A 6,630-nucleotide genomic window follows, 5' to 3' on the forward strand; every position below is an offset into this window, starting at 1 on the left:
CTTGCCAGTCAGTTTCCAATGAAATAGATCGTAGGATTATTTAAGAACTTCTTCTGAGAAAACAACAAATGGTTCCCCTTGCTTTAGAGTATCATTGACAAGAGATACATTGAAAGAAGGTCTCGGAAATGGAGAAAGCTTGGAGAGGATCACAGCAAAAGAAGGTTTTTCTCCATTTGGGATCCACCATGGAGAAGATATGGAAGGTTCTTAGGGATTCATGCCATCGAGTGTTGACATCTCCTCGACTACTTGAAAACTCTAGCTAAACACCATTAAGGTCTTGTTGTCACCTCTCTTAATCCCAACTATAAGGTCTTGCAAGCATCCAAAAACCTTGTTGGTTCAGGTTGAATTATACCTATGAAGTCCTATTGGTTGTAAAGGCATAGTTGGCGCCTGGGAAGTCCAATTGGTTAGTGGAAATTTTTGGTGGTAGTCTAAGGCAGAAAAATATTATGTGCCTTGTCTGTTTGTTTCTTGTCTTTAAGTTTTATGGTTTCTTTTATTTTCTAGCTTCACCTCATAATTGCAATACTTTTAGTTCTTGTTATCTTGTAGATATTGTATTTACTTTGTTTTCCTTTCCCTAAATTTGTAAGATACAAGACCAACTATTGCAGTTATTGAGCTACTAACATTAGTAACTTTACTAACTGCATTAACTCATTTGTTCAATAGTTTGGGTTTTGTTTACTAACATATTCCAACTACTAACCACTTATTCTATTTGCTTTGCTTTTACATTTACATTTACTGTTTCTTATATTTAATATTGCTCATTTATTATTCAACTATATTTACATTTTAACAATTAGATTAGTCCTTGAGATTCTGGTAGCAACTAACAACTGTTTGCATTTCAAGTTGATTATATTTGGAGATCTCGTCCTCATCTCAACTATCATCTGATAACAAGTCCTTCACTATTGTTAGTCGTTAGTCCTTTATCTCTAGCTACTATTTTAGGCACACATCACCAGTGTAACTACCATTTACTTTTATTTGCTCCTTTTAATTTCTATAGTTATTTAAATATAAAGTTTACATTTATTTGATTAACTATAGAACCACTACCATATATCAGGTTGCGTTCTTATTTATTTCATTTTATTCATTTGCTATCATCTTGCTGGAATTTCTTGTGATTATTGTTTATATCTTTTAACTACTAACTCCTAAAGCTCCCGCTATCATAGTGTTTGTTTGTTTTTGTAGTTACAGATCTTTCATTCATCCGTTGTGTTAGTCAAAGTAACATCTTGATTAGCTTCTGAACTAAACTGACTAAGCCTCTAGTTTATTGCATCTCGATCCTTATTGCTAAGAAGTCTTAGCTTTAGTTTTAGGAGAAGAGTTTTGAGCTTGATTGGATCACAGTGAAAGAATTCAGATTTGAATTCCAATTTTTTTATGCTCTATCCAATTCACCCCCTCTTGGGTAAGGCCATTGGTCCCAATAGTACATGCTAAACAACTATTTTATTTTCTAAAGATCTTATGCTTAAAATTTTTTACAATAATCTATAAATACTGAGTTTAAAAAAGGTTTTTAGAAACACAACAAGAATAGATATTCTAAAAATATTTCTTTCATATAAATAAAATTTAATTACTACTCTTTCAACTCTTAATTCTAAAATTGAATTTACTTTAGATATTTGGACATATAATATTAGTTATATTTGTGTCACTTGACATTTTATTGATAAGTCATCATTTTTGTAGAAAAGAATTTTAAGTTTTATAAGACTTGAATGGCCACGTATTGGATCAACAATTGTAGGAAGTATTTTAAATACTCTACAAATTTATTGTATCGAAAATAAATGTTTTTATTAGTTTTGATACTGATTTCAACAATGGTTTCTAGCTACTATAAATATGTTAAAATCTCAGTTGAAACTGATTTTAAATGAATTTTTTTTCATATTAGGTTGCATACCATATTTTATATTTATGTGTACAAGAAAGTTTAAACATTATTTCACTACATATTTCAAAAATCAAAAGTTTTATTATGTATAGTGTTCAAGAAAGCAAGAATTTAAAAATTTATGTCATCAATATAGAAAAAATATAAAACATTTATATTAGATGTTCAACAAAGGTGGAATTCCTTATTTTGTGTATTAGAGAGTTGTATCCCATATTGGAAAATTCTTACCATTTTATAATTATTGAATGCTCAATGACTTTATAATCAATGATTATTGTGATATTGCAATTTGTATAAAATATTTTTTATAACATTTTTATGTTGCAACTTATTTATTTTTAGGTATTTACTACCCAACATCATGTATATTAATTAATCAATTGTATATAATTAGTAATTGTTTTGCAAAATATAGAACTGTTGAAATTATGGAAAATAAATTTAAAAAATATTGGGAAAATATTTCTCTTTTGTATTGTTTAATTGCAATATTAGATCTTACAATTAAGAAAAAAAACTAATGTAGATATTTTACTTGATTCTCATCAAGAAAATATGCAGTCTAATATTGGATTATGAAAAGATGAAATTAATTCTTTATTACATTAAATATATAATTTATATGAATCACAAACAACAACAGGACAAAAACTTGTACAAACACACCATCTAATAGTACTGATAGTAGTGCAGCAGATAAAATATGGTCATTAGTAAACAAAGGCAGGCAACAATATTAATCAGTTGCCTCCTCTCGATAGCATTGACATTGAGAGATTTTCCATCATAACAAAAATAGTGATGTTTGTTAGTATCTATGCATAACAGGTAACAAGTTACTTCAATGGGTTTTTTCTATGCTTATCTTCTGGGAGATCAGTTTCTAAATTGATTGAAATGGTGTAATGACCTTTTAGCCTTCAAATAACTTAACACTAGATATTAACTGATGGTATCTTATAGCTATGCATACAAACAATAGCTATTACTTATATTTATACAAATATTTTTTTTTTTTTGCTTTGGTAAGATGGTTTATTGTGTATGATAACTTTGCTGGTTTGCTATATTGCATTTTGTTATGAAATTATACGTGCAACTTGGTCTGCTATATTGACTTTTGTGCTTGCCAAGAACAAGGCTACTAAGGTGATAAGAAAGAAATTAAAGATTTACTTACTTTATTATGGTTATGGTTTTAATTTTATACGTATTTGGTTTTGGGTTTTTGTAATTATTATATGAATAAATCAATTATTATTTTTAATTTATTTTCTTCAACCATATTTGAAGTGGAAATCTAAGTTAACCATTATCAGTAGTTGGTGTTGATGTGTCTCTATCTGGTTATCCAATTTTCCATTCCCTTTCTTTTTTTATTTTTGAAGGTATGAGGTGGAAGCATACTACCATCAAAACTTTGATCTTTATATATCTCTATATCAATTTGTAACAACTTCAGCATTATGTATAAATTTATAGCTAAGATAAAAGAAAATAAATCCAACTGGGTGTTATAAATTGGTGAAACTCAAGTGCCCCTCTTCGTTAGTTGTGTTCTATTTAGTAACATACTGATGACCCATTGACTAAATCATGAATGCTTAAATCATTTATTATTACTTCTACAAAAGTCCTCGGTTGACCCCCTAAATTCAGCATTCCCTTCAATAGGTGTTGTAACTTGTCTATATACATTTGGCCAAACCATCTCAATTTACCGTTAAGTTCTTTCATGACTTAATTTCTAACTTATCTTTTTTCGAGTTTAACTAATTTCCCTAAAACATTTGACCAAACCATCTCAATTTACAATATTCCTGTCACACATTTTTCTGACATGTTTTTTAATTGCCCAACATTCTACACCATACAATATAACTGACCTTAATGATCCATTTGGATGCCGAGAAAGGATAGGATGAGAAAGGATGTGATGGAAAAAGATGGGATGACAAAGGAATATATTTTTTCCCATTTTTGCATCCAATGTTTGTTTCTCAGGAAATAGTATGATCAAAATTCATTTTCCTTTGTTTTCTAAGAAAATTTAATAGGAAACATATTATACCAAGTTTGTCATCTTTCCTCATCTTCTTCAATGACATTGAATGGTTGACCACATGAATGTGTAAATTTGCCATGTGGAAACAATGAGGTGCATAGAAGATATCGCAATCACATTCGACAAAAAGATTACTATCATGTTCCATATTGTGTACGGTACTTGCTTGCATTACATATTGTTTCTCATTTCATATAATATAAGATAATCATAGCTACTAAGCTGATCGCAAGAAAACTAATAACGAACCATTCTAGCCTAGTTTTATCTTCCACCAATTTCTTGTTTAAAGCATTATCTTGTGTGGAAGAGCATCCTTCCTTGAATTTAGGTTGATGTAAACTATTTGGTGTGGAAACTCTGCTTTGATACAGCTTATTCATATGTGGTGTACGAGCAATAAATTGCTCCGCTAAATCAGTATACTTGTGTGCTGCACTCTGCCCATTTAAAGTACACTCCAGGACAACGACCTTTGAAGACAACATAATATTTTGCCATTACAACCTGTTTAGATCCATTTAGTGTAAGAAACCACTCAACACATTCATCAACATTAAAACCTGTTCAAAACTTGTTCAAATCCATTTAAAGCTTGCCAATGCACTTAGATCTAACTAGCTAGTAAGCAAACTAAACACCTATTCACCTGTGTTCATTCATGCAAGAAATTCATTCTTAGAATGAGTTATAAGTTATAACCTACAAATCATTCATTCAAGGTCTAATAGATAATCATCTGCCAACCTATCCACTTAACATATCATAATAGATCAAGGAAACCTGTTTAAATTCATCCATCCAATTAATCATTCTCTCATCCATGCTTGAGAGTATTGGATCCCATAAAATGAAATTTTAACCTGCTAGTCACAGAGTTCAACACCTGTTCAAATCAAGCATTTAAAGAATTAGAACAAGAATGCATGAATTTTGTATTCATGCAAGATTCTGAGATGAACATATATAGAAACTAATTAAGTTAACATTCATACAAGTTTATTCCAAATCGGTGAAGTGTAAAAGAAAGAAACTTAAAAAAAGCAGGGTAGTGAAAGAAAATATTAGATCTAACATCACCTGCTACCTGAAGAAGGGAGGCGATGACGCTGGAGAGGTGACCATTGGACAAGAACGGAGGTGACGATGTCTATGACAGGGCTCTTGACAAAATTTTCTCGTCTTTTTCCTTTATCAGCGAGATCTCACCAAATTAGTGTGATCCTGCTTACCGATTTTTTGGAACCTGCATCCCTGGTGTTTTTTCCCAAGTTTTCATTTGAAACAAATACACGAAAAAAAAAATTTCTTCAAATATGATTCCTTTCCCATCCGTTTTTTGGAAACCAAACACACCATAAGAAAATAAAATATAAAAAATAAAAATTCACAAAAAATTTTAAAGATCTAAGGGCATTACATTTAACCACCAATTTAAAAAACCGACCTAGAACCGAGTCTCATTTTTAACCAACAATTTCCAGGTCAATGGTTTGACCATTTGATTCAAATGACCAACCCAAATGACTAGGTCAACAGTTCAACCACCTGAATTAGCAAGTCACTAACTAAATCAATGGTATTTTTGCAAATGGTTGGGTTAGGAGTGTAACAAAACCAGTTGCTTTGATGGTTTCTAGGCCAAACAGTCCTACCATCTGGCTCAAAGACAGTTCAGAAACCATGTCATGAAAAGCCCCCCCCAAAAAAAAACAAAAGCATATTAGCATGGTCTTGGATGGAGAAATGTAATATACAAGTACAAGAGATGTTAACATGCTCTTGGATGGAGAAATGTTAAGGGGATCTTTGATGGCAGTTCTTCATAAAAATGTCTCATGTATTTATAATTATTTGCACCTTAAAATTAATGTATTGATATGCTTTATGTTAGATGGGTGTAAGGCTAGGTTGGGAGGTGGTCTCTTCGAAAGACGTAGAGAGGCCTCATGGGTAAAGGGAAATGAAGGTCTTTAGGCAGTAACAAGTGCTTAGGATCGAATGATGTCTATCATAAGGAGGGCCCTCTATTTATAAACAAAATCCTGAGATCGTGAAAGGTAGGAGATGAGGATCTTCACTCCGTATCGAGGAAGGGAATATTTGATTCATCATTAATTATTGGCCACGCTACTGGAGTTTCACCACGTGTCTCATGAAGATCTTCTCAAGGATTAGCTTTCTTAATCCTAGAGATTCCTCATTATTCATGTGTTCTACTACCTTTTTGCGCATTATAACTAATCCTATGTGGAATTGATGATGTCACTGTTCGGCGGGTGATGCTTTATTGACTCCACGCGGTGGCCCGCTATGTCCTTTGTTGTCATGAGTTTTACATCTCTGGGTGTACACGAGCCTCGCCATGGACTCAGCCTGCATCTCTTCTGACCTATTGTCACGAGTGATTTCACGAGCTATAGGTTCATCGCATGCCTTGGTAAGCATGACTTCATCACACGCTCAATTATACTTGGGTCTTCTTGGGTGAGTCCTTCAAATGTTTGTTTTGGTTTGGGTATCAACTAGATTTGATGGACCATGGGTTTATCACAGTTTTACTTAACGTGTTGTAGGCTCATCACAAAGGTGACGATGAACCATAACTTTATTGCAACATGGGGGT

General features: G+C 32.1%; 1 long non-coding RNA gene across 1 annotated transcript; it reads right to left on the reverse strand.

The window, feature by feature from the left end:
* Nucleotides 1-4,122: 4,122 nt before the first annotated feature.
* LOC148843950 (uncharacterized) lies at nucleotides 4,123-5,440 on the reverse strand. Its single transcript, XR_016103849.1, has 3 exons — nucleotides 5,092-5,440; nucleotides 4,788-4,890; nucleotides 4,123-4,511 (listed from the first exon to the last, which is right to left on the reverse strand). It is a non-coding gene; the product is annotated as an uncharacterized LOC148843950 (long non-coding RNA).
* Between the last annotated feature and the right edge of the window lie 1,190 nt (nucleotides 5,441-6,630).

Source organism: Nelumbo lutea, chromosome 8 (assembly GCF_056320005.1).
Source record: "Nelumbo lutea isolate HS-2025 chromosome 8, American lotus-T2T, whole genome shotgun sequence".
Lineage (NCBI taxonomy): Eukaryota > Viridiplantae > Streptophyta > Magnoliopsida > Proteales > Nelumbonaceae > Nelumbo > Nelumbo lutea.